This window comes from Poromitra crassiceps (genome assembly GCF_964638095.1).
Source record: "Poromitra crassiceps genome assembly, chromosome: 18".
NCBI classification, from domain to species: Eukaryota; Metazoa; Chordata; class Actinopteri; order Beryciformes; family Melamphaidae; genus Poromitra; species Poromitra crassiceps.
The window spans coordinates 20,093,555-20,102,817 of record NC_139636.1 but is presented as its reverse complement, the minus strand read 5'-3'; positions in this window follow the sequence as shown (position 1 = coordinate 20,102,817).

Sequence of the window (9,263 nt, the reverse complement as noted above, 5' to 3'; positions counted from 1 at the left end):
GCAGACTAGTGGGTTAGTGAGCTAATTTTAGGCTTAACCCTGGTTTTTCGGTCTCACAACAGTGACCCAGTATAAAGTGGGGTGCATCACCATGGTAACTGGGGCCTGTCTCCGGAAGATGTTCATGTATTGATAAGACGGATGATTGGCCTCGTGAATTGTCATGTGTTTTTCTCTCTTTGTTTTCAATGTTACTGCAGGTTACATCAGTTGGTTATGATGGATGGTGCATGCATGAATACATTACTGTGCAATGAGTAACAAGGGGCATTTTCAGAATTTTACAGAGCTGTGAAAAATCATATTTTAAATTTATTCACATATACATTACTTTGCGTATGTTCCTGCCATAAAATTATGAACAGTCTATCATACATATACATAGGAATTCATACAGTATTCTTTACAAGAAAAACTTATTTTAATTTGTCAGGCTGAGGTGCAGGTTTCTACTGACTGCTCTATAGCCTACTGTAGATTAAAAACACCTTTGCCATCAGGGCCTCATCAGGCCAGGCAAATCTGCATCATCTTTTAAATCACATCTTAAAACTCATCTTTATAGACTTGCTTTTATATGTAATAATATTTTGTTATTGTTTTGACCTTCCTTTTATACCTCTTGTACAAGAGTTTTGCTCTTACTATACACTTCCACTGCACCACCGTGCCCGATGAATACTGCCTTCTAACTAACCATGTCATGTGTACAAGAGGTAAGACAGTATATCACCATGCTAAATACTACAATAATCCTGGTGAAAAGTCTTGCAAGGTGAGTCACACACACACATATACAGTATACACTTATACTTGAATGAACTCTGCTCAGTTACCAATTTGGCTCCGACAATGCTGAGGTGGGCTAAAGCACACGTGGAACAATTTCACACCAGATTGTTGCATGTTTCATGTCAGCTTCCATCATACAGACAGACCATCATTAGTTTAAATACAGACAGACCGTTGTTAGTTTAAATACAGCCAGACAGTTAAGTTTATGTACAGGTGATCTAATCAGACATTGCCCAAGATAACCTCCACACCACGGCACAGATCCAAGTGGCATGTTGAACCCTTTGATCACCCCGCTCATGAGACCGGCCTCGAACAGCAAGGGTTTCTTTGATCAGTGATTCTTTTGAACATGTGCCTTCACTGTTTGAGTGATGCTGCCAATTTACGCTGTACACAGTGGCGTAACGTGGCATTACAAGCCGATTGATGATGAACGTCATGAAAATATGCATCCAACAAATTTCGATGACCTTTCCAAATGTTTTGAGATCTAATCTTTTTTCCAGGCCTGGAAATGACCGTTTTCAAATTCCATTACTTTTCCAGCTTTTTCATAACCGTACGAACCCGGCACCCGGCACGAACCCGGCAGATGTGACAGGCTACTTAATTCTCAGTCTCAGACCAAATATTTAAGTTCATTAATTTGTCAGTGATCGTGATAATGATCGAAACATGGGGAAAAAAAAACATGGGATTTTAGGATAAGGCCACTTGCAGAACAGACCCAACACACATCCCAGGATCAGTCTGTGTGGGTGGGTGGTTGCACAGACTCCATGCGGGAGTGGGTATACACAGTCAGTCCCACGAGTTGGGGCGTGGGCAAAGTCCAGTGAGAGAGAGGGGGGGGGTGCGGTCACCTCCTTGCGCTCCTCTGGTTGAGCAGAATTATAGCAGATTTGACCAGGAATACTGTATTTCAATAATTTTCAATAATCTTTTGTGGCAAATTGAGAACGCAGTTGTTACAATGGATTAGATTAACTTCTCGATAAGGCTGTACAAAGTAAATCCAAGTCACTATCAACGAAAAAAGGAGGTCAAGTGTAGAAAGCACCATCTTGACAGAACTACAGCAGCAATTCAAAGACTTAATAGGTTGGACTTTGGACTCTTTATTGGAAAACAAGAGCACAGCAGTGGCTCCTCCATGTGTTGCCTCAGTTCAGACCGCACTGCCTGTAAGAGAACACATGGTTTTAAAATCAGACATGAGTTGATTGGTGCTTACTTTGCCATGAAATGATGAAAATTAATCCCAAAGGGCCCCAACAGTAGGGGGTTAAAAGTTTAAAACATTTAATTTAGTTAAACAATGATTCAAAATGTTTCAGTAGCATAACACCATATAATAGCACCTGTGCCGTTTCCCTGGAGTTAGTCTATATTGCTCCGATTGTGTCAATGGTCGCTGCGCATGGAACAGTCTGTTGATCCCTCTAGCCCACAAATGACTGCAGTAGTATCTCAGGAACACATCTATATAAAGGGAAAAAATACACTTTAGAAACATGTAAAGCACATTTTTTAAATGCTGAGGGAGAAAGCAAAATAAATGTATGCATGTACCTCTAGGACTGGGCTTCCTCAGGAGCTTGGTTTGTACCCACTTTTGTATGCTTTCTTTGAGGTATTGCTTCCATGGGCCTGGAGTTAGTCTTGTGTCCGTTATGCACTGAGCTAGAAGTATATCCACCTCTATTGGATGCAACAGAGTGGGAGGCTTGGGGCTTTGGGTTGACCGGGCTGTAGGAGGCACTCTGCTGGTAGCTGGGCTGCAAAGACTGAAGTGCTTTTGCAGTGGGAGATGGAGGCACTGGGTGGATGGGTTGAGGTACAGACTGTTCATTCTGTCCTTTGCCAGAGGATGGCTGGAAGTGGCCATAATTGTACTGCGCAGGATGGAAGGTAGAGGGAGCACTACCACTGTTGAGGATAGGATGGTTTTGGATTCCCCGCTGTGTAAGCTGCACCAGAGGGCTTCAGGTTGATGGGTCTGCCAGGCTGGGCAACATGAGCGTTACTGGAGATGCTCTGTGCAGAGAGAGTCTGTTGTTGGGTAGGCTGCAGTGAAGAGGGTTTTGTTGGCAACTTATGCTGCGGTGCTTGGGGACTTTGTCTGTTTGGGCTGCTGTTAACCTGGATGAAATCACTGTTGGTGGCTGGATTGGGCTGGTAGATGGGTGGAGGAAACCGAGGTGGTGGTTTTGATGAAGAGACACCCTGCCGAGACTGGGGAGGAGGGAGTTTATCAGCCTTTTTACTAGAGATGATGTCAACAGGAACAGCTGCATTTATCTGACCCGTCTCTGGATTGCCATGTTGCGCTACCTGACCCGTCTCTAGATTGCCATACGGATATCGGTTATAACGATTGATGCCAAACCTATTGGAGGGATTGATCATATTGACAGAGCCAGGAGAGTTGCCCGTGTGTTGCAAATTGCTACTGTGATATTGTCCATGTTGAGCAGCACCAGGAAAATCAGTCTTGGGTTCAGAGGTCAGTTCTGATGATGTCCTTCCTTGTTCAATGTGTGCTTGACCAAAGTACATGGGCACAGAGCCACCAGATGCTCCTAAATATGGGGCATAGTGTGTCTGTCCCGGCATCGGATCAGAATACCGTATTTGCTTCATGACCATTTGAGGGTTATATACATATTGGCCATCATCTTCACTGTCAGTGCTAGGCGTATGGCTAGAGCCGACTGTATACAATCCAGGTCGGTTGCTTTGGGAGGTTTCAAACCTGGAGGCAACTGGTCTGTTATGTTCAATGTGTTGCTGTTCAAATCCAGTGGATTGAGGGTGGCTCGCTGAAACTTGTCCAAATGCACCGGGAGATGGAGGTTCAACAGCAACGAGAGGGTCATTTTGTCCTCTTTGGCGATTGGTGTACTCATAAGGAGACAAAGAAAGGGATGGGGAAGGACGCTTTGCAAACGGAGGCTTTGTGAAATCTACTTGTGCTGTCTGCCCTGTATTGCCCTTTCCATGATAGCCGGCATTGGTGGCAAAGTTGGGATTCCCAAATGACGGCTGTTCATTTTGTGAGGGAGCAAAAGTGGGAGAAGGAGGCACTGGATAGATGGATTGAGCCACAGGCCGTTCATTCCGTCCTTTGCCAGAGGAAGGCAAAAATTGGCCATAATTGTACTGCACAGGATGGAAGGTAGAGGGAGCACTACCAGGGAAATTTGGCAGTTCACTTTGACCTTTGCCATAGTTGTTGCCACTGGGTTTGAGCTGACCAACACTGGAATGTCCACTTTGAGTTTTTTCATTTTGTGCGGGAGATGGAGCCACTGTGTGTTCATTCTGTCCTTCGCCAGAGGAAGGCTGAAAGTGGCCATAGTTGTAATGTAGAGGAGGAAAGGTAGGGAAAGTAGGTGGTTCAGTTTCACCTCTGCCACTGGGTTTGAGCTGACCAACACTGGAATGTCCACTTGGAGCTTTGTCATTTTGTGCGGGAGCAAAAGTGGGAGATGGAGGCACTGGGTAGATGGGTTGAGGTACAAGCCGTTCATTCTGTCCTTTGCCAGAGGAAGACAAAAATTGGTCATAGTTGTATTGCACAGGATGAAAGGTAGAGGGAGCACTACCAGGGAAAGTTGGCAGTTCAGTTTGACCTTTGCCATAGTTGTTGCCACTGGGTTTGAGCTGACCAACACTGGAATGTCCACTTTGAGCCTTTTCATTTTGTGCGGGAGATGGAGCCACTGTGTGGATGGATTGAGGTACAGACTGTTCATTCTGTCCTTTGCCAGAGGAAGGCTGAAGGTGGCCATAGTCGTACTGTAGAGGAGGAAAGGTAGGGAAAGTAGGTGGTTCAGTTTCACCTCTGCCACTGGGTTTGAGCTGACCAACACTGGAATGTCCAGTTTGCACTTTTTCATTTTGTGCCAGACCAAAAGTGGGAAATGAAGGAGGCACTGGGTAGATGGATTGAGCCACAGGCCGTTCATTCTGTCCTTTGCCAGAGGAAGGCAAAAATTGGCGATAATTGTACTGCACAGGATGGAAGGTAGAGGGAGCACTACCAGGGAAATTTGGCAGTTCACTTTGACCTTTGCCATACTTGTTGCCACTGGGTTTGAGCTGACCAATACTGGAATGTCCACTTTGAGCCTTTTCATTTTGTGTGGGAGATGGCACTGTGTGGCTGGATTGAGGTACAGACTGTTCATTCTGTCCTTTGCCAGAGGGTGGCTGAAAGTGGCCATAGTTGTACTGTACAGGAGGAAAGGTAGGGAAAGTAGGTGGTTCAGTTTCACCTCTGCCACTGGGTTTGAGCTGACCAACACTGGAATGTCCACTTGGAGCTTTGTCGTTTTGTGCCGGAGCAAAAGTGGTAGATGGAGGCACAGGCCGTTCATTCTGTCCTTTGCCAGAGGAAGACAAAAATTGGTCATAGTTGTACTGCACAGGATGAAAGGTAGAGGGAGCACTACCAGGGAAAGTTGGCAGTTCAGTTTGACCTTTGCCATAGTTGTTGCCACTGGGTTTGAGCTGACCAACACTGGAATGTCCACTTTGAGCCTTTTCATTTTGTGCAGGAGGTGGAGCCACTGTGTGGATGGATTGAGGTACAGACTGTTCATTCTGTCCTTTACCAGAGGAAGGCTGAAAGTGGCCATAGTTGTACTGTACAGGAGGAAAGGTAGGGAAAGTAGGTGGTTCAGTTTCACCTCTGCCACTGGGTTTGAGCTGACCAACACTGGAATGTCCACCTGGAGCTTTTTCATTTTGTGAGGGAGCAAAAGTGGGAGATGGAAGCACTGGGTGGATGGGTTGAGGCACAGGCCGTTCATTGTGTCCTTTGCCAGAGGAAGAAAACAATTGGTCATAGTTGTATTGCACAGGATGAAAGGTAGAGGGAGCACTACCAGGGAAAGTTGGCAGTTCAGTTTGACCTTTGCCATAGTTGCTGCCACTGGGTTTGAGCTGACCAACACTGGAATGTCCACTTTGCACTTTTTCATTTTGTGCCAGACCAAAAGTGGGAAATTTAGGAGGCACTGGGTGGACGGGTTGAGGTACAGACTGTTCAGTCTGCCCTTTGCCAGAGGAAGGCTTGAAGTGGCCATAGTTGTACTGCACAGGAGTAGGTGGTTCAGTTTCATCTCTGCCACTGGGTTTGAGCTGACCAACACTGGAATGTCCACTTGGTTTGGGAAAGCTGTGGCCACTTTGTTGATTGGTAAAGTTAGCCTGCGTTGACTGTTCAATCGGAGTGTTATGCTGGTTAGCGCGTTCAGTGGAAAATGTGATCCGTTCACCGTCCCCAGGTTTGATCTGAACTGGGCCATTAGCACTTAGTTCTGCTTCCCTTTGCACAGTACTAGCAGTGTTGAGGAAAACTCCACTGTGAGCAGGTCTGGTTTCTCTTTGTTCTGGCTCCATGTAACTGTTCTGAACCAAACCATCATGCCTTGGTCCATGTAGATTTTCAGCAAAACCAACATTCCTGCTGGAGTGTTTGGTAGATGGAGTGGGGGATGGAATAGGAACAGATAGGCTGAATTGAAAGCTTGGTTGGGAATCATCATAGATATTCGCACCATTTGGGTCTTTTGTGGAACCTTTCAGCGCACCAGGAGAACTAGAAGGTCTGTTGAAACTGCTGTCAATGTGAACACTGGTTGGCCTGTATGTGGACTCAGAATCACTAGCAGAACTACTACCACTGACCCAATCTGAGCCTTTGGTACCTCCACCCATTCGGCTTTGGGCTGGGAAGTTAGCGAAAGGAACCTTGACATTAAATTCAAACGTTCTGGGCCTGGCCTGGGCATAGTTTCTCCGAGTGTGAGATGGTCCAAGTTTGGTGTAATACTGAGAGAGCATTTGAGTCTGGGGTGGGGTCCTTTTCTGCGGCCATTTGGTGGGTAGATAAGACCGAGGCCGATACTGGCTCCGGGATTGGCTGAACAGACTGGGTCGATTTCTGGATCTGGGCCTGGCTGTGGACCCTTTTAGTATAGTATTTATCTTGGGCTTTTGCTGGGTCACAACCTGATCCGGATCTTGGACCCCTCTGTGGTGCTGCCTCAGGGCCCGGGCGTACTGGATAGGGCGACGGTACCCATAGCCATATCCCTCTTGCGGCTTCTCACTTGGGCCCCGCCTCATCTCAGTATAGCTGCTGCCTACATGGCAAGTAGAGATAAGACATGTTCAAAAAATATTAAATGAAACTAGAAATTAATGTTATATACACACACACACTTCCATTAATGCCCCTTCACACACTTCCTCAATTTGATTGAAATTCAAATAATTAAGATTAATCACAATGTTAACATCTACATCAAATGTCACCCAATCAACTAATTTATAAATGACTCTCATACACACGGCAAGATAAAACTCAAGACATACCCGTTGGAAAACCTCTTGGAAAAGCTGAGTAGCCGCCGGCCTCATTTAACAAGCCAAGCAGGAATATACTGTGAGAAGATTACAAAGTCAGCACTGTCTGTCAAACATTTATTACAGGCAATTTAAAACTGCACAACAGTAGGGATTGAAATCAAATCAAAAAACAATCCATCAAGAAAACATTGCTGCAGGCTCAATTGGGCAAACCAATTGTCAGGTTTTATCCCATTACCTTGTCAATTGGAATCCAGCAGCCATGACTGTTGAGCACTCACAGTGTGCGCTGACAAACCATCCACCCACTGGAGTCCAGCTGGACTGTGCAGCCCCGTCACTGTCAGTGCCTGGAGCAAGAAGAGTTGATCCAGCTCAGAGGGAGACAGCTTTTCTAAATTCCACCAAGCAAACACACCTGTCGCTGCAGCCCGACTGATTTGAGTTTGGGGGAAAGAGGCAAGTGGGCAGGACCTGCTGCTGGAAGCCTTGAAGCTTGTTCCCTGCCTGTCTGTCCAACTGAACCTATAGAGTATCTTACTAATCACGTGTCAGGAGGAGACAAGCGCACGAGACTTTACACAGGTGTGATCACTTAATGAGATTGCCCCGGCAGAGTGCTTCTGTTCCCTGGAGGATGTGATCAATGTCAATAATGAATGCAATTGCAACTGGTAAAATTGAATTTTTCCTGTACAGCTTTTCCCCTCTTCAGTCAGAGAGAGTACTATACACCGAATAAACAACAGGGGCACTATTATTAAAGTCTTTTCATGAAACACACTGATTAAGTGAATCCAAGTTGAAGCCAGCATCCCCTGTTGATTTCCCTTATTAAATCTATACAAATCACAAATGAGAAAATGTACATAAAGAGAAGCAGATCAGGTGGAGAGAGATTTTTAAACTTTGAGGGGAAAAAGGGGCTTCAGCTCAATATCAGGAAGGTGTTTTTGGTCCACTTTTGTCATCATACATCTATTTTAGACGACACTCTGTGGGCCCTTTCCCACTGTGGTGATGGTATGTTAATAATGGCGACTTTTTCTGTTAAATTTACTTAGGGTGTCTGGTGTCCTCACATGACCTCAAAAAAGCTCAGAGAGTGAATGAATGAGTGGCTGTTGGTTGATAAATGTTCATATCAAGTATACTTTTCCTGCTGAGTGCATTAATGCTAAGTCTATTTATTGGTACAATGTTTTAAAGGGCTGAAAAGTAGCAGGGAAATGATAGAGACAAGTGACTCACCACTGGTATTTTCTATGAAGGAGGGATGGAAATAATATCAATACAATGGCTCATGATTTGAACCGACCCTGTCATTCAAGAAGGTCAATAGCCTATATGCCCAGTTAGGTTCATAATGACCTGATTCTTGACTTCTTGATTGCTCTCCAGATCAATGTCACCTGGAAAACACTTCAAAACTCTACAATCTATATATTTTGAAATGTCACCCCATATTTAACCTGGCAAGTTGGCTAAGGACACTTCTTCTAAGCACATTGCTTTACAGTAGGTGGGTGGGTTAGATCCAACACATTAGAGACATCCTCCTGATAGTGAGTTGCAGTCCCTCCTGCACAATCCACATCCTCAGTTGTCTCAAAGCTTCAAAGTGATTGGCTTACCTGAATTCACCTCATCAGTGCACTTCATGAAAAAGAGGAAGTGTTCCTAATACATTCAGTGTACATATCTGGAAGCTGTGTCCCCACAATCTTATCAGATTGGGCCCACTGGGAGAAAATCGTATCAGATGGGGGACCCTGGTGTAATAGTTGTGGGGTCCTTGATGTGAAAAAGTTTGAGAAGCGCTGTCTTAAGGCGTTGGGGAGTGAGATTTACTCACTGCACAGCAAGTGTGTCACAGCACTGGTGAATGGACAGCTCCACTGGAACAACCGAAGACAAGGAGACTTTGAGAGGGCTTAATGAGGGAGGGAATAGTGCTCTGGTTCTTTTTGCTACCCACATTGCCAACGAGTCTAGGATTTTGAACTGGCAACCTTTCAGTCAAAAACTCCCTTATATAAAGTTGACTAGTCTACTACTGATTCCATCCACACGTATGGAAAATC